Genomic DNA, 23,591 nt, shown 5'->3' on the forward strand with positions numbered 1-23,591 from the left:
TTTGATTCATTGTACACAAATGGGGTACAACTTTTCATTTCTCTGGTTGTACACAATGTAGATTCACACCATTTGTGCAATCATACATGTACAGAGGGTAATGATGTCTGTCTCATTCCACCATCTTTCCTTCTCCTGCACCCTCCCTCACCACTCATTTGGCTCTTTTATTCTTCCAAATGAATTTTAGGACTTTTTTTCCCCTAGTTCTGTGAATAATGCCATTGGTACTTTGATGGAGATTATGTTGAATCTGTATATTGCTTTTAAAAGTATGACCATTTTAACAATATCAATTTTGCCTATTCATGAACATTGGAGGTCTTTCCACCTTCTTGTGTCTTTAATTCTTTCTTCAATGTTCTATGGTTTTCACTGTACAGGTCTTTCACCTCCTTGGTTAGATTTCTTCCTAGGTTTTTTGTTTTTATTACTTATTTATTCATTTAGTCTATTGTGAATGGAATTATTTTCCTGATTTCTTTCTCAGGGGATTGATTGTTGGTATATAGGAAAACTATTGATTTTTGTTGTTGATTTTGTAAACTGCTACTTTGCTAAATGTGTTTATTAGCTCCAGAAGTTTTTTAATGGAACTTTTTGAATCTTATAAGTGTAGGATCATATCATCTGCAAACAGTGATAATTTGGCCTCTTCCTTTCCTATTTTTATCCTTTTTATTTCCTTTTCTTGTCAATTGCTCTGTCTAGAATTTCTGATACTATATTAAATAGGAGTGGTGAGAGTGGGCATCCTTGTCTTGTTCCAGAATTTAAAGGAAATGCTTTCAGTTTTTCCCCAATCACTATGATGGTGGCTTTGGGTTTGTCATAGATAGCCTTTATGATATTGAGATAGGTTTATTCTATCCCTAGTTTCTTCAGTGTTTTATTATGAAAAGATACTGAATTTGGTCAGTCTTTTTCTGCACCTATTTATATGAGAATTAAGTGATTTTTGTCCTTAATTCCACTTATGTGATAGATGACATTTATTGATTTGCATATGTCAAACCATCCTTACATCCCTGGGATAACATCAGCTTGGTCATGAATGTAAAACCTTCTTGGGGCTGAAGTAGTGGCTCAGTGGTAAAGCACTTGCCTGGCATGTGTGAGGCCCTAGTTTCAATACTCAGTACCACATATAAATAAATAAAATAAAAGATCCACTGACAACTAAAAACAAATTTTTTTTTTTTTTTTTTTTTGGTGCTGGGGATCAAACCCAGGGCTTTGTGTTTGCAAGGCAAGCACTCTACCGACTGAGCTATCTCCCCAGCCCCTACAAATATTTTTAAAAGAATTCTTCTTAACATGTTGTTGAATATGATTTGCTGGTTTTTCTTGAAGGATTTTTTACATCTAAGTACATCAGAGATATTGGTCTGCAGTTTTCTTTCCTTGATGTATCCTTGCCTTGTTCTGGTCTGGGTACGATACTGGTTTCATAAAATGAATTTGCAAGTGTTCCATCCCTTTCTATTTCATGGAATAATTTGAGGGGCATAGATATTAGCTCTTCTTTAAAGGTCTGAGAGAATTCAGCTGAGAATTCATCTGGTTCTGGGCTTTTCTTTGTTGGAAGGCTTTTTATTACTGCTTCTATTGCATTGCTAGTTATTTTTCTGTTTAGGTTTTCTATGTCCTCTTGATTTAATTTTTGCAGGTTGTATGTCTAGAAATACATCCATTTATTCTAGGTTTTCCAATTTATTGGAGTAGAAGTTTTCAAAATAGTCCCTAATGATCCTCTGGATTTCTGTGATGTCTGTGGTGATTTATTCTTTTTCATCTCTAATTTCATTACTTTTGGTCTTCTCTCTTTTGGTTAGTTTGAATAAGGGCCTATCCATCTTATTTATCTTTTCATTTCATTAATCCTTTGTACTTTTTTTTCTAATTCTCAATTTCACTGATTTGGGTTATGATCTTAATTATTTTCTTCCTTACACTGGTTTTGGATTTAGCTTGTTCTTCTTTTTCAAGGGCCTTCAGAGGCACCATTAGGTCATTTAGTTGGGATCTTTCTGATTTTCTTAAGTAGCACCCATTGCTGTAAATGTCCCTTTGAGAACTGCCTTTTTCTTGTTCCAGAGGTTCTGGTAGGTTGTGTCACTGTTCTCATTTGATTCTAAGAATTTTAAAATGTCTCCCTTCATTTCTTCTATCACTCATTCATCATTCAGAAGTGTTATTTTTTAATCTCTATGTGTTTATATAGTTTCTGTGGGCTTTTTGTTGTTGGTTTCTAATTTAATTCCATTATGATCTGATAAGATGCAAGGAATTATATAATTTTTTTTTGTATTTGCTAAGAGTTGCTTTGTGGCCTAAAATTGGTCTACTTTGGAGGAGGTTCCAGGAGCTACTAAGAAAGTGCATTCAGCTATTATTGGGTAAAATATTCTATAGATATCTGTTAAATTCATTTGATGTGTATTTTTCAAGTCCAAAGAGTCTTTCTTGAGTTTATGTCTGGATGACCTATCTGTTGATGAGAGAAGTACATTGAAATCACCCAGTAATATTGCACAGAGGTCTATCTGAGGTCTTAATTTGAGCAGTCTCGCTCTCTTTCTTTCTCTCTCTCTCTCTCTCTCTCTCTCTCTCTCTCTCTCTCTCTCTCTCTCTCTCTCTCTCAGGATTGAACCCAGGGATGATTTACCACTAAACCATATCCCCAGCCCATTTTATTTTTTTATTTTGAAATGCAGTCTCACTAAGTTTCTTAGTGTCTCACTAATTTACTGAGGTTGGCCTTGAACTTGTGATCCTCCTGCCTCAGCCTCCTGAGTCACTGGGATTATAGGTGTGTGTTATCATGCTCAGTTAGTGTCTCTTTTATATAATTATGTGCACCAAAGTTTGGGGCATAAATATTTACTATCGTAATATCTTCTTATTGGATTGTTCCCTTTACCAGCATAAGTGACCCTCTTTGTCTCTTCTGATTAATTTTGGCTTGAAGTCTACTTTGTCCACTATGAGGGTAACTCCTTCTTGTTTCCAGACTCCATTTGCATGGGATATCGATTTCAATATTATCACTTTCAGCCTGTGGTTGTCTTTGCCTGTAGATCTCTTGCAAACAACATGTGGTTGGGTTTTTTTTTTTTTTTTAATTCTTTCTGTCAATCTTTATCTTTTAATTGGAGATTTGAGATCACTTATTGATTCCTGCCATTTTGATTTATTTCTAATGTTTAATTTGGTACTATTTCTAATTTGCTTAGCTACCCTTCAAATGATATTTGTTCATTTGTGAACTCTGCAGTTTGTTTTTGATTTCTTCTGTGTGGGGTATTTTTTTTTTTTTTTTGATAGAATTCTACATTTTTATTGTAGTATTGGTGACATGGCTACATGCATTTCTCAGAATTCATAGAATTATACATTTTTTTTCTTTTCTTTTTCTTTAGACTTTATTGTCTGACATTGAGCTTCAAGTCTCCAGCAGGCATCTCAGGATGGAATTTGCCCCACCTAAAGATCGGAGCTCCAGCTTCCAGGATTATCCAAGATGGCCGCTCTAGCTTCCAAATGTGTTGGCAAATGGGGAGCTGCAGCTCAGGGAGTGGACGTGGTCAGCTGGAGGTCCTGGAGGTGGGGTGTGGTTGGTCAGGCAGGGGTCCTGGAATTCGGGTGTGTTTGGTGTGTTTGTGGGATCCTGGAGGCTGGGTGCAGTCGGTCTGGGGTCCCGGTGATAAGGTGCAGTCAGTTGGTCTGGGGGTCCTGGTGGCAGGGAGCAGTCAGTCGATGTGAGGCTCCCAGAGGCAGGAAGTGATCAGTCGGGTTGAGGGCTCCTGGAGACGGGGTTCAGTCAGTCTGGTCAGGGGTCCTATGGGGCCTGGTTGTTGTCTCCAAATGGTGGCAGCCACATGTAATCAAACCTGCAAGTATTGTAACAGTGAACTTCCAGGCAACAGCAGGCAGCTGGTGCTCCACTTGCAGTTGGCAATCAGTTTGCTGACTGTTGTCGGATGATCAGGAGGTGAACCTCGTGCGTTGGGTGATGGATAGGAGTAAGGCAGGCAATGGACAGGTGAGAGGCAGGCAAATGGCGGATGATAGGCACCTGACAGTGAGCAATCTGCACTCAAAAAAAGCGTTGATATTCTGACAGACTGCAGGTGGTCACAGCAGACAAATGGGGTAAACAGCAGGGGATTGATAAGCAGCAAAAACTGCCTCACCAAGAAACAGATATCCTCTGCTTGAAACTGGAGTTATGGAGCAACAAAGAACGCAGCCTCCCTCTAGTCCACCATCTTGGATCTCCCTGGGTATTTCTTTAAGTAAACTCTCTAGTGCCAGCTTAGTAGTCATGAATTCTTTTAGTTTCTGGTTAACATGGGAGGTTGTTATTTCCTTGATTCTGAAGGAAAGTTTTGCTGGATATAGCAATCTTGGTTGACAGCTGTATTCTTTCAGAACTTGGAACATATCATTCTAAGCCCTCCTGACTTTTAGAGTTTGTGCTGAAAAATCAGAAGCAATTCTGATGGGTTTACTTCTAAATGTGACATGATGGTTTTATCTTAAGGCTTTTAAAATTCTATCCTTGTTCTATATGTTAGGCATTTTACTTATAATGTGTCATGGAGAGGTACTCCTTTGATCTTATTTGTGTGGGGTTCTGAATGCTTCCTATCTGGATGTCCATCTCAGTCTCAAGTTTTGAAATTTTTCTGTTATTATTTTTCCTGAAGAGGTTTCCATTTCATTAGCCTGCATCTCACAACCCTCTTCAATTCTAATGATTCTTAAATTTGGTCTCTTAATGTTGCCCCAGAATTCTTGTATATTCTGATCATGGTTATTTATTTTCTTTTCTTTAATGCTGTCTGAATGTTCAAGGCTGGCCATTTTGACTTCCAGCTCTGAGATTCTTTCACTCTATTAGGGAGACTTTCAAGTAAATGTTTTATTTGATTTATTGTGTTTTTCATTTTCAAGATTTTGTTTGGTTCTTTTTCAATATCTCTATATCCTTATTGGATTTCTCATTCATATCCTGTACTGACTTCCTTGAGTCCTTCAGTTGTTTTTCTGTGTTCTCTTGGAATTCATTGATAATATTTACAATCATTCTTTGGAGTTCTTTTTTTTTGATGCTATAAATTTATTGTGGTTATAAAATTCTAAACACCCATAGAAACTACTACATTATAATTATTTTACATTTATTATATCAAGAGAGCTAAAGCAGGTGAGAAATTGGAATTCTTTATCTGATATTTTATCCACTTCAACATCTTTGGAGTTGGTTGCTGGTAAATTATGAACTTTAGGAGGTGTCATGCTACCTTTTTTCATATTTCTTGTATTGCTCTGTTGAGTTTCACGCATCTGTCAAGATGAATTTGTCTCCCTCCTTCTCTTGCCAATGTGGCCTAGAGTGATCTAAAGTGAGACTCACCCATAGGTGTTCTGTCCATAGACATTATGTTAATTCTCTGTTTTACTAAAGCAGTGGATGTCCATGAATGGGACCTGAGCCCCCCCCCCAGCCATTCCTATTTGGGGTCTGGTCATTAGTTTGGGTTTTTGTCATTTCTATTCTTTATATTAAAGCATAGCTGAAATTTGAGTGTCATTAATTTATGTGTGGAGCAAGATGCACTGTCTTTTGGCCGAGTTTAGTTCAGTAGTAGTCTTTACTCTATGAACTTATAGTTTCCCTGAAGGTTCCCAGCACCTCACAGGATAGGGGAGCAAACAACAGCAACAACCAATACAAACAATATACAGCATTAATGTAAGTATCCAGTGCCTGTTATGACATCCGCAACACTAACACCACCAAAACAGGAATGGTGGGGTCAGCAATTGCCAACAGCAAAAACAATATATAACCACAAATTGAATCTGACATTAAAGCAAACAGTAGGTGTCAAATATGTCATCCACAGCACCAATGATTGCAACATGATGACTGGTTGGGCAGGAGTTAGGTAAAACAAATAGTTTTACAAGATGGTAAAAATACAATTCATTAAGAGAAAAGAGAAAGTGCGATAGGAAGGAGATAGGAGAAAGTGCGATAGGAGAGATGAAGATGTACAAAGAAGAGAGAGAATGCAGAAGAGATATAGTGAGTGATGGTTATAAAGAAGGAGGAGAAAAAATGAAAAAGTAAAGGGAGACAGAAAGACAAGAGAATTTGACTGTTAGCAGAAGAGGAAAGGAGAGAGAGAGAGAGAGAGAGAGAGAGAGAGAGAGAGAGAGAGAAAGAGAGAGAGAGAGAGAGAGAGAGAGAGAGAGAGAGAGAGAGAGAGGAGACAAGCAAACAAAACAAACAAACAAAAAAAACAAAAATTAAAAAAACCAGACCCCAAACCCTAAACTTCAAAAGGTAAAGCAAGGAAAAACAACTGTTTATAAAAATGGGAAAATAGAAACAAATAAGTACACATTTATATGTCCACAAACCAATGAGCACAGCAAGCGCGCACGCGCGCGCGCACACACACACACACACACACACACACGGAAAAATGATTGTTAGTGAGAAATGAAAGAATTATCTCCACTGAGGTGATCAAACAGCCAGGGAGGATGGAGGTCACTGCCTGTGCCCAACTGGCTTTTCATTTCTTCTTGGGCTGGGTTCAGAGAGGGGCTGGCTGGGGGCTGCTGACCCCTTCCTCTTTTTGTGTTGCAGGGGCCTAAAACTGAGGCTGGTTGAACTAGCTCTCAACTTCCCTTCTCACCAGCATAAGGTAGATTGGAGTGGGAAGTTCCGTTGATCAGAACTGTGTCGGCATAAACAAGGTCAGTCCAGGGCCCAGGATGGGGCTGCTACAGAGTTCTATGAGTGCAGTTCTGGTGGGTGGAGCTCAGGTTGAGTCAGGTCTAGGGGTTTTATTGGGTGGTATCTGCTCTAGAGAGATTAGATCAACACACCCCTGGGGCTGGCAGATACCTATCTCTTCTGGGATTCTGATTCTCAGGAGCCTCCCAGAAATTCTACTCTCAGGACAGGAGAGCCAACCTTCCACAGGCTCCGCTGCTCATGAACACAGCCTTCTTGGGCTTAGTCCCTGGGTGTGTTCATGCCGCCTGTCCAGTTTCCTGACCCTCTTCAGCTGGACTCAAAGGGAGAGCAAGCTGAACTCCCCTTGTGACTTGACTCTCCCTGGGTGCAACCCTCTCTGTGCCCGTTTCGCTCATGTTCGGCTAGGTTCAGAGGCGGCGCTTGCTGGGCCGGCGTGGCAGTGTTTGGTGGGCTCTCCCGGCTCTGGCAGGAGCAGCTGCAGCACGGCCACCTCATGATGGCTCCCGCCGTGGCTCCCACTTTGCCAACTGAGAAATACAGAGCACTTTTCAAATACTGGTTCTCTGTACAGCTCATACCAGTCTTGGAGATCAGGAACAGGTCCTTATTCCTCCGTGTCGAAGATTAAACAGCTGAGAAACGCCGAGGCAAGTGTAGGCAGCAAGTTTTATTGAAGAAGAGGACAGAGATAAACTTCTCCAAAGAGAAGGGCCCCAGAGCTGGGTGCCCATGGCGGGTGTGTCTTGCTCTTCTATAGCCCTCTTCTTAATTATGGTCTTGTCTTTCTTCCCCACATGCTGTGACCAAGGGCAGGGACACAGAGGTTAACTGTGAGCACCCCAGAGTGCCCAGGAGGAGGACCACAGAGGTTGACAGCCCATTGTTCTGATCACCAGTGATAACCAGACCCCGTCCTCTCTTGACCCCACTCACTCATTACCTACGATGACTGCCTGACCTCCACCCCCTGCCTCGGTTTACGGAGGAATGTGACATATCCTGTCCACTGGGGCCAGGCGGGGCTGCAGGCAGACGGCTTTTTGGCAAAGAAAGCATATGGGGGGGTCAGCACAGGGGGCTCATTTTATAGAATGATTCTCTTAACCTTGTGTTCCCACCCTTCTCATCCACCTGTCCCCTCACACAGCCACTGGGTCAGCTCAGTTCAGGCTGCTCTTCTGATCGACAGGTTTTTCCACGTCAGATCTGTCCATGGTGTTTCTCCCTGTGTCCTCCCCGCCTCTGTGCTGTCTAGCTGCGGCTGCTGTGGTCACCCCGGCTCCGCACTAGCACACTCTTTCCTGTTCTTTGTTCAAGGCACCCAAACCTCTGAGACACTCTGACTGTCCAATACTGAATTTTAGTGAAGCCCCACCTCTCTGAGAACCTTCCTCTGGCTGCTCCAATCCTGAGTCACAGAGACTGGAAAGGCGGCCTTGCTCTGCTCCGCCATCTTGAATCTCCCCTCTGGCACTTTCTCCTGACTTTCGATCTCCTCATGTCCTCACATGTAATGCAATTTATTTTACTTTGTCTTTTTCTTTTCATTAGATTTGTCAGCAGTTGCTCTCTCTTACATTTAAAAAAACAAATTTAAAAGATTTATTATTCTTTTAATTGTACATGTTTGTGGCATAGTGTGATAATTCCATATATGCATATAATGTGTGATGACCAAGTCAGGGTGGTTAACAGTTCCATCTCCTTAAACTTCTCTTTCTATTGACTTATTCTCCTAGAATTTTCCTTTTTCTACTTTTGTAACTTACGCCTGTTATTATTCAGTTGTTTAAATTTATGAACTTTATTGCTTAGGTCATTTCTAGTCTTTTTCTTTTAAAAAGTAATAAAAGAAAGTGCATTGGGCTAATTTCCACAAATTTATATCTAGTGTTTATATTGTTAAGTAGATAATAATTATAATTTGGAACTGAGTCATTTCATGGAGGGTTGTTTTTCAAGACTTAACCATTAATCTTTTGTTTTACTATACCGTATGAAAAATAGATTTTTCTTTTGTCCTTGGTATATGATAATTTTTTTCAAATTTCACAGCATTTTTAAAGTATTTAAAAATAGTTTCAGTTGTTGATGGATCTTTATTTTATTCATTTATTTATATGACAGTGCTGAAAATCAAACCCAGTGCCTCACACAAGTGAGGAAAGTGCTCTACCATTGAGTCACAACCCCAGCCCAAAAGTATTTTTTCTTAATAAAGATGGACTTCTATCTAAATATCTATATATCTATCTCATATTTATACCACAATAAGCCTACACTGGGTCAAAATTTACAAAATAAAAAGTTAAACTCTGGAATCAAAAGCAATGTTTAACATAACAACTCACAAAGCTATATACATTTATATTTTTCTATATGGTACATATATTTTACAACAAAAAAATTAAAGGTATTTAAGTTCTCAAAACATAGGAAAAAGTATTTAAAAATAATTTCAGGGCTAAAAGTGTAGCACAGTGGTAGGGGCCATGCATAACCTCTGCGGCTTTGGGTTTGATCTTAGCAAAATAAATAGATAAATACATACATAAAATGAAATAATAAAAAATTCAAGGAGTTTCTTGCTAAGCACTGTTAAAACTCAGAAATCATAAAAGAAAAATGAAATGAAATCAATCAGACATAAAATTTTTGTAGTACCAAAAAAAGACCCACAAATAAAATTAAATGACAAATGACAAATAAACTGAAAAAATATCCACTAGTTATATCACAGATGCAAATGTTTTTAATATATCAAGAGTTAATGCAAATCAATAATAAAAAGACCAATGATTGATAGTAAAGAGGATAAAGTTTCCAGAAAAGAAAATATCCATGGCTCTTAAATGTATAAAAAAATACAGTCACATCAATGTTTATAGCATCTCAATTCACAATAGCTAGATTGTGGAACCAACCTAGATTCCCTTCAACAGATGAATGGATAAAGAAACTGTGGTATATATATACAATGGAATATTATTCAGCTATAATGAAGAATAATATTATGGCATTTGCAGATAAATGGATGGAATTGGAGACTATCATGCTAAGTGAAATAAGCCAATCCCAAAAAACCAAAGGCCCAATATTTTCCTTGATAAGTGGATGATGATATATAATGGGGGTTGGGGGGTGGGGGGGGTGAGAGAAGAATGGAGGAACTTTAGATTATGTAGAGGGAAATGAGAGGGAAATGAAAAATGGTGGAATGAGACAGATGTCATTACCCTATGTACATGTATGATTACATGAATGGTATGAATCTACATCATGCACAGCCACAGAAATGAAATGATGTAACCCATTTGTGTACAACGAATCAAAATGCAGTCTGTAAAAAAAAAAAAAGTATAAAAAAGATGTTCCATCTCATACAACATGAAAGAAATACATACTAGAACTAAAAAAGATATGCCATTTCCTAGCTCTTAGATTTGCAAGGTTGAAAATTAGCAGGTACCTTGATGCACTACTAATGGGCCTATTAATTAGTATCTCATCTACCCAAATGGCAAATGCCATATAACCACAACTAACAATTCTGTATCCAAATATTTTACCTTCAGATATATCCAGAATATGCAAAATAACATAGACTCAGAGATGTATGACCTTGCTTGTAGTGGCAAAAAATTGGAGGGGAAAAGTTAATATCTACCAAAGAAGACATGCTATACTTAAATTATGATAAATCCATACAAGGAAATCTTGTGTAGCCATTGAAAAGACAGAGGCAGAACTATATGAGATGATATAAAACAGTACCCAAGACATATTGAAAATAAAAAAAGAACAAAGTTCAGAACAGGGTGTAGATATGCTGCACTTGTGTGAAGAAGAAATAAATGTGCAGGTTTATGACATTGTACTACATTAAAAACTTAAAATAGGAGTTGTTCCCAAGGAGAAGAATCCTGGGAATTTCATACTAGACTCGTGCGCTGTCTAATCATGCACTTCCTCTCAAACTCCGATCTGGTCTTATTTGTGCCTAACCCTCCGTGTTCCCCCATCCCCTCCAGAACACAGGTATGACATGTTACTGTGACCCCCAAAAGCTGGAGCACACCGGGCACCGGGAAGGTTCAGGATGAAGGGCCAAACGGCCCTTCCACCCTCTTTCCTGGCCCTCCTGGCCCTCCTGTGTGCCTGTGGTCCTGCCCGAGGGACGCGGCTCACACCCCATGCCCTTCTCTTTCCCCATCCCAGCCTTGAACTCTTGCTGTCTTCTCAGGAGGGTCTTCCTGCAACCCTCCTCCCCAGGCCAAATTCAGTTCCCATTCTGGTTTCGTTCCTCAGCCTCCCCGTCTCCTCTGTTGGAGGTCTTGCCACTCTGCACATCTTTCCTCTGGGCCTGGCCACGTCCCTCAGCAGGCTGGCGGTGCCTCCAGGGGGGCAGATGCAGTGCCTGGTCCCAGTTAAGAGTACAGGCTTCAGCCCGAGGGCCCTGGATTTGAGTGTCTCCTAGTCACCAGCTGCATGACTTTTATAGGCTCCTTAGCCTCTTGGTAGCCTCAATGTCCCCATCTGTAAAATGGGGATCCTCTGGCCCATGTTCCAAGTTGGGGGTTCTTCTGGAAGTTCTTTTCTGAGGCGGATCGGGGAGGCAGGGTGTGCCGGCAGAAGCTAATCAAGAGCGGGTCAGGAGGTGCCTTGCTTCCGTCTGACCTTGGGGAGATCAGGAATGTGGATGATCTCAGGTGGGTCCTACCAAGGGGCAAGGTTCTGGGCTGTCACACCACATCATTGAGTTAGCTTGGGGACGTACACAACCACCCAGACACCTCTGGGTGAGGTGAGGCCATCGGCCAAGGGCGACCCTTTGGAGACGGGTGCCAGTGTTAGCGGCTGGCACTGCCATGGTGAAGGAGGGGGAGGCATGGTGTCGGCGACGGGGGTCACAGTGCCAGCTACCTGGCAAGGTGGCTGTGAGACGGGACCAGAAGGCCATCCGTGGTGTCCGGCACATGAGAGCAGCTCAGCGGCCCTTGGCTATTCTTAGCGTTAGCATCATTGTTCACGTTTCCTCTGCCTTCCCGGCCCAGCGCTGGGCACGAGGAAGGAAGGGAGGGAAGAGAGGACGTGAGTCACAGCCCAGAGCTGCGGTCCCTCTGGCTCTTGTCCTCCTCTGGCCTTAGTGAGGCTGTGGCAGGGGAGAGGCGGGACCTCTGCCTCCTCTCCTGGGTGGGGATCTCTACCTGCCTCCCCTGCTCCCTGGGGCTGTCTGCGAGGGTCGGGTCAAGAAGCCCAGTCCCTGCGGAGCTGGCAGAAGAGACAAGGTGGAGGACGCACAGTGGGCAGGAAGGGACAGAACTAAGAGGCGTAAGCACTAGCCTTGGGGGAGAAAGGATGTGGCTCACCGGGATGACATGAAAGGCACCCTGGTCATGGCTGGGGACACTTGGGCAGAATTGCCTCAAAAAAGAGAAAGCACTGCTGAAGTTGGTTTCTGGGGACGGGGTCCACAGGTCAGGGCCGGGACCCTTGGATAAACTCTAGCCCAGCGGTCATCAGGTCCTCTGGAATCCCCCATGACAAACTCTGTAAGGAGTGGTGACAGAAAACCCAGGGCAGGCCAATGACAGGCTTTGCCTAGAAGCAAAGGGCGGAGCTGAAAGTGCCTGCCAGACCCATGTTAAAGGTGGGCGCTAAGGCCCGAGAGAAGGCCTGGCGCCCCTGTAGACGGAAGCAAAGAGGGCAGAGCGGCTGCAGGGCATCCTCCTCACCTCAGGAGGCATCTGGAGAGGTACCAGCCACGGACCCCCTCACTGGGGAAGCTAGAGCGTACGTAGGTAAGGCGTCCTTGACACGTGCACACATTTCCGTGGGGGCGACGATGCCGTGGGCGGGGGATGAGTGTCTCTTTTAAAGTCCTTGCATCTATTGTCCCTCACAGTGACGAGGCCTGCAGGACTTCAGATGCATGGTCACAGTGCTTTACAGAGGAGGCTCCTGATGAGAAGGGACCTGCTTGGGTCACCAGCTAGTGTCCCAGAGCCAGGAGTTAATGTTTCCTTGCAGTCCTCGGGGGTAGATGGGGTGTCCAGGGGTCTGGGTCCTGGTCCTCAGGCCCTTCCTCCCAATCCAAGAAGGCCTCTCTCTTCCCATTACAGGAAACCCCAATTCTGGGTCCCAGACCACGACATGCCTTTGGACCACCTCTGTCCTCCAGCACCTTCCTACTCAGAGACCGAGGCTTCCCACAGAAGGTTCCCCAGGGGGTCCACATGCAGCCTCCTGCAGGACAGGGACCCCAACCTGACTGGCACATAGCAGGCAGCCAGGGTGGCCTTGTCTCTCCTGTTCAGCCCTGGCCCCTCAGGTCCCCCACCCACAGGTGCTGGTGAGGTCTAAGGAGGGGGCTCCTGCCAACTCAGTGTGGAGTCCCCTGATGCTCCTCCTGGGTCCTGCAACCAGTGGTTCCCAAACTAGTCTGCATTTCCCATTTACAGGCTGGGGTGGGGGGAAGTCTTATAGAAATCCCAACACACCTCATTACAGACCAGTGCAGCACAATCTCGGGGTGGAACACGCACACCCACGGTGCCTCTGCTGTGCTGACAAGCCCCGGGACCACCTCCTAGGCTCTGGGTGATGCCACTTTCCACTCTCCTGGTTCCCCTGCATTGGTGTCCTGATTCTCCAGCAAACCAGACCCTGCGATTCCTGCCCTGAGCAGCTCCAGAGGCCCCGGGGATGACAAGGCCACCAAGGCAGACATATCTGGATGGAGACCCAAAGGCGGTGCCCGCCTTGGCCTCTCTGCTGTTCCTTGGCATATCAGGCCCCAGCTCGGTGGCTCTGCCAGTTCCTCTCTTGCAGTTGAGGGCTCAGCACTTCCACACAAAAGTGAAAATAAAACTAAAGTTTGGGAATCCCCTCCTCAGCGCCACACACCGGCCTGGCACGGAGGTTCCAGAAGCATCTTGTGCTGGCTTGGAAGTTGAGGCAGGGGACAAAGAAAGCTGGAAATATAAATGAGAGAAGTCCCAGATCCCCAGGTTCAGGCTGACAGCCTGGAAATTGGCTTTCCATTGTGCAGGACATGCTGTCAGTGACTTCCGTCCACCCTTTGACTCTGTGAGTAAACGTCTTGGCAGAAAGTCACATGAAGAGCCACACAGCTGGGACACAGGGCCCTATAAACTGAATGTCTGCGTTTCCCCCAAATTCATGTGTTGAAATTCTAACTGCCGATGTGATGATTTTCAGGGTCGGGGCAGGTCTGTGGGAGGAGACAGGGTGGAGTCCTGGTGAACTGATCCACGCCTCCATCAAAGTTCCCAGAACACTCTCTGGCCCTCTTTCCATTACAGGAAGACACAGTGAGGAGCCTGCAGGCTGCAACCCAAAGAGGGCACTCTCCAGAACCCTGCCAAGCTGGCGCCCTTGTCCTGGACTTGAGTCTGAAGTAGCCTCTCTGGGCCTTGACATTCCCATCTGCAAAGCAGGAATAATAGCAGTACCTACCCCTTGAGGCTGCCAGAGGGTTTAAATGAGTTAATATGTGTAAAGTACTTAAAAGCACCTGGTAGTTAGCAAGGCTGACAGAAGAATCAATTTTATGATGTGAAGGCTTAGAGAAAGTTCGAGAAGGAACACAGCAAATCGTGGCTACCACTGGGAGACAACAGAGGTGGGCTGGGAGCAGCCAGCAAAGGAGATTTCCGCTTCGTGGGCAAGAGTTTGGCTTTTTGCAAGAGGATGGAATCATGCATGACCTGTGTGGTGAAGATGGATGCAGTTTATTGAAAGTGAAGCAGACGGAGCTGAGCAGTGAATGGGAAACAGGGCCCTGCAGAGTTAGAAGAGCGAATTTTTTTGCTTCCAGGGTGGACCCTCGAACACTCTCTCCCACCCTGACCACCAGTGCCGGGTGCGTGGGGTAGAAGAAAGGCTTGAGGGGTTGGCGCTTGGAGACTTGATGCTGGGCCCCACAATCCTGACCGATTTGCCGGGTCATGTGGGGTTTGCATGCTTGTAGGTCAAGGTTTTCTATCCAGCTATCTCCCAGGGGTCTGTGGAGTTGGCAAGAGTCTCCAGGGTCAGAAGGCCTGCATTCTGATTTCAACACTTGGTACTGGGCAACCTCAGGCAGGTTTCTTAACCTCCTTGTGCCACAGTTTCCTCATCTGCTAACAGGGTGACAATTGTACACGTACCTCACGGCGGCACTGAGGGCTGGAGACATGAATGTATACAAAGCACAGTGAAGGCCACACCCAGGCCACAACTCCGGCTCCCAGTACAGGCGGCACCATGCTGTGGCATCCCACCTGCATCTGCTCACTGCCCACCAGGCCCACCTGCCCCGGCCAATATGACCCCCTTGTGCGCCGAAGAAACAGGCTCCGTCAAGTGAAGAAGCCAAGAGCAGATTCAAAAGCAAGGCTGCCGCTTAACCGAATCCTTGCAACGGCATCTTCTAAAACAAAATGGCCATTTCAGCATATCTTTATTCTTTTTCTGCTTAAAAATACAGCCAAATGTATCTTCCATGGAGACATACAGCATGAAGTTTTCCGGTGATCTCACCCTTTGGGGACAGGTGTGCAAAGTTTAAGACTCTTATCTGTGCCCGAGGACTGTTTTCTTCCCTTTTCTTCTCTTCTTTCTGTCTGTCTCCTCTCTCCCCTAAATTTCAATCAGACCATCACTTCCTTAAAGTCAGTCTGGAAACTGCTTCACTTTTAACTTTATTTTTTGAAGTATCATTTGCCATGAGCTGAGGGAACTTCCAAAAAGACACCCACAGAAAACAAAAAAACAATACAGGGCCCTGACCCTGCAGCAGATGCGGCTGCCTGTAGGTCTGAGAGGTTTTACGGATGCCCGCCACCCCTCTGAGACTTTCTCCCTGACTCAGCAGGAAGGATTAACGAGAACTGAAAAGAGAACAGCTTTCCCACTTTAAGATTCAGTTCAGGTCAAGGGTCAGCCATCCACCTCCTGAGGCCACCTTGACTCCTACTGGGTGAGTCCTGAGAGGGGAAATGTCCTGTCCATTTCACTGAGAGTATCTTGACGCCCAGAAAGGTACCAGACACCTTCAAGAACCAGGAGCACATGAACTGCAAGCTATTTCTTTCTTTGAACAAGATGCTGTGATAAGATCTGAGTGCCTCAGAGAACCAGCTCCTGAAGGTACCAACACCCTTCTGTTCCACGTCCGGAGCAGAAGAGACCCCCCAAAGCTGGTGACAGGGTGGTTGTGATACAGGCTCCGTCCCTCCCCCAGAAGATGGATGTCGGGATCCAGTAGTTCCCGGCGGCTGAAGCTCCTATGCATGGACACAGTCTTTTAGGATCTGGCAATGCGATCTCAATCACTTTACTAAAGATCCACACATCCCTTGAGAAGTCCACCTTGAGAACCTAGTCTCAGGAAACAGTCTGGAATGTGACCTGAGCTCTGGCTCCAAGGGTGTTCCCCAGGACATTGTCTACACGTGGATGTCAGCAGGACGGCTCTTTCTTTCCTTAGATGGACAAAACCAATTCAGACATCAAGTTCTGGCCTCCCCACCAGCCCTGGAATTCCTGGGGTGTTGTAATACCTTGACCTCCTCCCGTCAGGACTCCTGTTCCAGAACTTTGTGAAATTATGTGCACAAAATTCACCCACAGGAAGCCCGCTGAGCTCAAAAGCAGACTTCACCACCTCTTCACCTTAGCCCTCCCCACTCTTCTCCACTTCCTCCTCTTCCTCCTCCTCCTTCTTTTTTCCACCCGCTCTGCCTGGTTCCCTCTTTCTTCAGTCATCATGGTTCATGGTTCCCTGTGTCACCCCACGGAGTCTTCTCTCCAATGTCCCAAGTGTTCCTTACGAGAAGGCCACACCTGGTGTCTCCCAAACACGCCCCGCCCCCGCCCCTCACATATCTGGTCTTGCGCTGCAGTCACCACACGCCCCGGTCATACATATTTATCTACTTATTTACCAAGTTTCTATCAGCCTTGGCTCCACCGAGTGGCACTTTGCTGTGCTCCCAGCTAGCCCAGCACCTGGAGTGGCACCTGCCATGTTGTGGGACTGGGCAGACATATGTGAATGGATTTAAGGCTTCAGGGCGGAGCCAGAGCTGGCGTATGGGTTGCTGGCTCCCACCTCACCCGGAGCAGGGGGCAAACTCAGGCTGGAAACACCCTGCTGTCCTTGTACTTCCAGGAAGTTTCCTGTGTGGCCCTGCCTTCCCCTCCTTGCTTCTCTCTCCTCACCTCCTCCCTTCCTTTTGGAGCAAATGTAGCTCCCAAGACACAGGCTGCATGCAAAACAGTCTCCCCACCACGTTCTGTTCCCTGCTGCCACCTTGCCCTCGGGTCCCACCTACCCCAAACACTACAGAGTCAAAGTATTCCCTGCTTCCTGCACTTCCTGCCCTAAGAGGAATATCCCATATCTTACTTTTTACATAAAACAGAAAATATTCCACATGCAAAGGAAGAAAATGAGACCAAATCTAAAATACCTAACAATGATGACTACGCTCAGCCATTCTGTGGACCACCATGCCTCCATTTAAAACGATAGTGCAACACTACTGTAGACGAAGGGCTAATTTCCTTAATATACAAAGAACTCATACAGCTCGATAGGAAAAAGATCGACAACCTAATAGAAGAGTGGGCAAGGACGTGAACAGACGATTTATGGAAAAGGGACTACAGGTGGCTTGACCACCAAGCCACGCAGCCTGGTCCTTGCTGAGAAGCAGCAGCAGAGAGGTGGGGGCGGGAAACCGGGTCAGGCTGGAGCCCAGGTGGCACATACCAGTCCTGGCCACAGGGAACCTGCCAAGCCAGCTCAGGCCAGAGGTGTGGCAGGCAGCACCAAGGTGAGCCAGAGAGAGCGGACCTGCAGCCAGGCCGGGGCACAGTGCGGAAACCTACTGCAGAAGCCCACTCCACTCAGCGCCACTCCACGCAGCGCCACTGCTCTGGAACCCCATGCACGCACCATTGGCACAGTCTGCCTACCTCAACCTCCTGGGAAGCAGCACCTGCAGATGAGCAGCAAGAAAATGGAAGTGGGGCAGACCTGATGGAAGTTTGTGCTCAAGAGTTAACCAGTGGCTGGGGGCAGTGGCACACGCCTGTAATCCCAGAGGCTCGGGAGGCTGAGGCAGGAGTATATGAGTTCAAAGCCAGCCTCAGCAACTTAGCAAGGGACTTAGCAACTCAGGGAAACCCTGTCTCTAAATAAAATATAAAAAAGGGGCTGCGGAAGTGGCTTAGTGGTTAAGCGCCCCTGGGTTCAATCCCCGGTACCAAAAAAAAAAAAAAAAAAAAAAAAGAAAGAAAGAGAAAAGAGTTAACCAATAGGGTTAATACTTTTCCTAATTAGCATAAATTTGGACCAATGGTGTTGACCCAAGTGCTACATAAACCCCTACATTAGCACACTCGGAGGGCAGCTCCTCTTGGGTCCTCTCTCTGAGCCAGAGCTGCTTTATTCACACTTGAGCAAATCCTGCTCCTATACTTGGTCATCCTCACCTGGGTACTCCATTCTTCGAATTCACAAGACACTAGCCCAGAAAGAAGAAGCTCTCAGTGGGCTGCTGGGGTCCGCTCAACGCTAGGAGCACAGCCCACCATTAAGAGTGCAGCACGCTTCCCGGCCACAGGGCCACCCGCCAGCAAGAGTGGAGAAACTTGGGTTTCAAGATGAGATACGAGGAAAACCGCCATTATTCATCTCCTAGATTTGCAAATATAGAAAAGTTTGATAACATACATGCTCTGAGGGTGTGGGCTGCGGGCACCCTCACACAGAGCTGGTGGGAGAGAAAGTGAGCATTCATCCAAGTTCAAACCGTACGCCTGCTCCTAGCTACAAGCCTGCTCCTGGATTTCCTTCAAGATTGACTCCCACATATGAAAAATGAAGTTTGACCAATGATGTTGATCATAATACTGTTTGCAAAAGACAGGAAAAAATCTAAATGTTAGGTCAATGACACCTCAGCCATGTGGGAAAAGGCTATGTAGTTGTTAGAAAGAGAGCGCTGGAAGTTTTGGTCAGTGGCAGAGCAACCACCTAGCATGTGCCAGGTCTTGGGATCCGTTCTGAACCCTGAAGAAAAATGGCAGGATTGTGTTTATATAGAAAGATGTCCAAATTGCATTAGGAAAAAAAAGTAAACACTCTATATCACCATTTATGAGAAGGGGAGAAATCTACAGGTGTGTGTTTGTGTTATGTATAGATGTGTCCATGTATGCACACAGATGTGTATGCGTGTGTGTCTGAGCATCTTTGGAAGAAGACACAAGAACACGATAACACTACCAGTCTTTAGAGAGGGTAACGGGGTGGCTGGGAAACAGGAGAGGGAGGGAAGCATATTTTTATTATACACTTACATACATTTTTCATTTTTTTCTATACAAATGTTAGCTATTGATTTTTTTAAGTTAAGTGATATCCTGGGATTTAATTTTCCTTTAACATGCAATCCTATATTACTCATTTGTTTCTTTTGGTCCCAGGGAATAAACTCAGGAGTGCTTAACCACAGAGACACATTCCCAGCCCTTTGTAATATTTTATTTAGAGATAGGGTCTCACCAAGCTTCGGGCTTAGGGCTAAGTTGCTGAGGCTGGCTTTGAACTTAGGATCCTCCTGCTTCAGACTCCTGAGCCTCTGGGATCACAGATGAGCACCACAGGGCTCAGTTCGTAATATTTACTCTAAAAAGTGAGATTTCATTTTTGTTTTTATGCACGAGTCCGTTAAAAATTTGATCAAGCACACACAGAACAACACTGGAAATGACTCATTCAGCAGTAACAGGGCCACAGAGTATCAGCTTCGTGTTACCTCAGTCTCTTTGGAGTTCCTTTGCCACATGGCAGAAGAGCCAATAAAAACCTTTCTGGAGAAGAGTCCCATATCTGGGATAAGTTGAAAGACTTTGGGGCAGCGCCTGGGATGGAGCTGGAGCCCAACTGTGGTCAGGTTTGGGACAGGCAGGAAGAATGAGTGGACTTGTGCTTCCCTTGGCTGCCCGGCTCCCTGCCCCAGGAAACTGGCTGGTTTTACACCACAGTGAACCAGGGTGAGAGGCTGATGGCAGAGCAGAAGAGGTGCCCAGGATCAGGTGGCGTGAGAGCTAAGTTAACTCCATCCCCACCTCTAGATACAGGAAGCCTGGGCTCACTGAGGGTTTCCTTAAAGAGCCAACTTTGCCCAGTTCTCAAGGACCCAGGAAACCCAAGGCAGCACGTGGGTTACATAATCTTGCCTGTTTTGCGAGTAACATGTCCCATGAACAGCCAATGTTGCCTTCTTCACCTCTTCTGCCTGGTTTTGGGCACATGTGTTGATTTTCCAGGGTAGTCTAAAGGGCCAAAGCCTTCCTTCTCCAGACGGCCTGCATTAGCACGCAGGATGAGCAATTTTCCTGAATTATTTTCTTTCAAATCGTCCTGTAGACTCAGTTGCAGTTCAATAGGTTTTAGGTCCCCAATCGACATTCAAAAAAATAGGTCCAACAAAGAAAGAAAACCGCTTACATTCTCAGAACACCTACAGAATTTTCTCTTCCTGTTTTTTGCAGGGCTGGGGATAGAACCCTGGGCTGCAAACATGCCAGGCAAGCCCTCCACCCCTGAGCTATATTCCCAGCCCCCAAAAGTCTTACAGTGTTTGTGCTGGCAGTGGTTTGCATGATCCTTAGTCCAACTGCATGTGGCAGGTAGAGAAGAGAAACTGGGCAAGGCATTAGAGGTGGGTAGCAAGGTGCCAGGAAGTGAGTGGGCTCAAAGGGCAGAAACTGAGCAGTGGTGCACGCTATAATCCAGGGACTTGGGAGACTGAGGCAGGAGGATTGCCAAGTTCAAGACCAGCCTTGACAGTTTAGCAGGACCCTTAGCAATTTAGTGAGACCTTGTTTCAAAATGAAAAAGTAAAAAAACGAGACAAAACTGGGGGTGTAGCTCAAGGTGAGAGCACCCCGACTTCAATCCCCAGTACCAAAGGAAAGAGAAAAAGAAGTTTGTTCTCTCACAGTTCTGGAAGCTAAGAATCTGAATTCTGGGTATGGACAAGGTCAGGCTCCTTCTGAAGGGTCTACAGAAGGATCCTTCCATGCCTCTTCCATTTCCGGTTGTTGCCGGAAATTCCTGGCGTGTGGGTACCTCATCCGACCTCTTCCTCCACCACATGGCTGTCTTGCCCGTGTGTGTCTTAACATGCTGATCTTCTGTCTTACCGGGGTACTAGTCATATTTGCTTAAGGCCAGCCTACTCCAGTATAACCTCGTTTCAACTGGTTATATCTACAACAACCCTCTTTCCAAATAAGGTCACACTCCGAGGTCCTGGGGTTCATCACACCTTTCTCAGGCGACACAACTCAAGCCACAACAGAGGGAGAAGACATATTAGGAAGCTTTTCTGGACTCTCCTCAGTAGGGTGGGGGTATGGGTGTTGAGGTACAGGGAGACTGGTGGGGCCCTGCTGACGTGGACACTTGGGTGTGTCCCGTCCTGGAACGAGAGTCACCATCATGTGAAACAGTACTTTAAAATGAACCAAGAACTGGGTGTACCTCACCTCATTCAATCCATGGAGCCAACTTTGAAGGATCTATTATACCCATCCACAGATGAGAAACCAAGTTTCCGAGCCACGAAATGCAAGGTATCGAGAGCTTTAGTCTGTGAGTCTCCCAGGCCAGGTGCCTGCCCACCTGGTGCTGTTTCTGTAGGCAGCGCAGGTAGACATAAAGAATGGCCAGTCCAGGCTGGTGGAAAGCGTGCTGGTGGGGAATTCATATTCACTTCCACATCAGCCTTCCCTCCTCTGTGCTCTCAGCTGGAGATCATGCCTAGCTAGTTAGTTAGTTAGTTAGCTAGTCAGCAGTATGGGAATCAAACTCCAGGCCACTGGGCTACAGCCCAGCCTAAGCCTAGTGCATTTCCGGGCTTATTTCTTCCCTAGAGAGGAGAGTCATTCAGAGGGAGATGAAGTTTCAGGTACTGATTGGGGTCCACTCCATCTTCCCCCCAGCTGTGAGAGGCTGGGAACTTCCAGGTTTCAAACTGCTTTTTATATCTCAGAACTCCCAATCTTTAAAAAAGAAAATGCAAAAACCCCAATTTATAAAATGCATGCAAACAGCAACGCAGGTGGGGTGGGTGGGGACTGTCTAGAACCTTCGCCAATGGCCACCCCAGCTAACTCCAGGTCCTGACTTTCTGAGGGAGAAAAGCAGTTGGAAACCACATGGAAAAGCGAGTCACCCAAACAACAGCCAGGTGCATTCCCTATCACCTCTGAGTTACAACGGTCATTAGAAATAGTGGAAACCCGACCTTAAGGAATGGTCAAAACCTTGAGAGTACACTCACGGTATTGGAGCTGTGTTTAAAAGACTCCTTATGTTTTAGTACATTCTCAGATATTTCCGTTGAAATGCTATGATGTCTGCCATTTGTTTCCAAATAAGGGGTGATAGAGAGGAAAGCCCAGCCTAGGGCTGGTGAGCCTGGACCACGAGCAATGGATCCGGGGGCTTCCTTACATCAAAACTAGCAAAACCATATGGCCCTTCCTCGTCCTATTCCTTCTGCTATTTTTAAGTCTGGAATGTTCGGCAATGAAAAGTTTTCTTTTCTTAGGCCCAAAAGTATGAATTGTGCATAATGAACAGTGCGACCATGTAACTCTGCATGAAGCCATGACAAGTTCGAGAAGAGAAAACGGCAAGAACCGGTGGCTCCGGGAGGCAACAGGTGCGCCCGGGAGCGGGGCTGCACAGCCGCAGGCCATGTCCCCCACGCGGGGCGCCCCGACCTGCCATCCCCCAAGCTGTGGGACGGCGGGCTTCACAGCGCAGGGCTAGCGACACCCCTTCCGTCCATCTGCCACCGGACACTACTTGGCCATCGGCATCGGCACATCCCCATCCCCAGATCTCCTGCATCCGCTCTTGCCCTCTCCGCCCTGCAGACCTGGGAGCCCCAACCGCTCGGCGCCCAGCGCCCCCGCCCGGGACCGCAGCCCCTGCACTCACCGCCGCGCTCCCGGCTCGTCCGCGCTCTGCAGGAAACTGAAAGCAGACGCCGGGCGCTGCGGGCTAGTGCTTGGAACCCGCGGCCGCTGCCGAGAAATCACGTGGTCCGAAGTGCCATCCCTGAGGCGGGCGCTGGGGGCGGGAGCTCTCCGCGGCACCCCAGTCGCCGGCCGCGCTCAGGACCCGGCCCCCGGACCGCCTCAGCAGAAGGAGGGTCCAGGATGTGAAACCCAGGTGCCGGTGAAGGCGGCTCACCTGCGCGGCGGGCAGGGGAGTCAGCGTGCGCAGGAGTCCCTTCCCGGTGCGTCTTTGGGGAGTGGAGCAAAGGGAGGAGATGCTACTGCAGGGGCACTTAATGAAGGGGCACTAGGAGCACAGGGGTCCTGAGCGCTGGCCAGGGGTATGCGCCTGGATGAGCCTAGCGAAGAAGGGAATAGCAACTGGTCTTAGCGGAGCCGGTTGACCCAGGATAAACTTCATCTATGAACGTCTCTCATCTAATCCTCAAAGTAGCACCAAAACACAGAGGAGAGTGTTAGCCTGTTTTACAGATGAACAACTGAGGCTTAGAGAGGAGAGAGGTGAAGGACCCTGACCAAGTCACAGAGGAACCACTGGCAGAGATGAGGGAGAAATGGAAAGAAGGGGTGCGGGGAGAGAGGAAAAGGGGGGGGGGAAGGGGCAGAGAGAAGGTGAGTGGGGTCAGGGGCCGGTCCTGAAAGGCCACTGTTCCCAGGTTCCCCCGGCCTTTTGCCCTTGTCCGGAGATGGGGCATCC

General features: G+C 46.4%; 1 protein-coding gene across 1 annotated transcript in view; it reads right to left on the minus strand.

Moving 5' to 3' along the window:
- Window positions 1-22,926, minus strand: part of Nlrc5 (NLR family CARD domain containing 5) — an 85,962-nt gene extending 63,036 nt beyond the window's left edge. Inside the window, exon 1 of the mRNA XM_047528434.1 lies at window positions 22,815-22,926. The gene's annotated coding sequence lies outside the window, so the exon portion shown is untranslated. The remainder of the gene's footprint in view (window positions 1-22,814) is intronic.
- Window positions 22,927-23,591: the final 665 nt, after the last annotated feature.

This window comes from Sciurus carolinensis, chromosome 16 (assembly GCF_902686445.1).
Source record: "Sciurus carolinensis chromosome 16, mSciCar1.2, whole genome shotgun sequence".
NCBI lineage: Eukaryota > Metazoa > Chordata > Mammalia > Rodentia > Sciuridae > Sciurus > Sciurus carolinensis.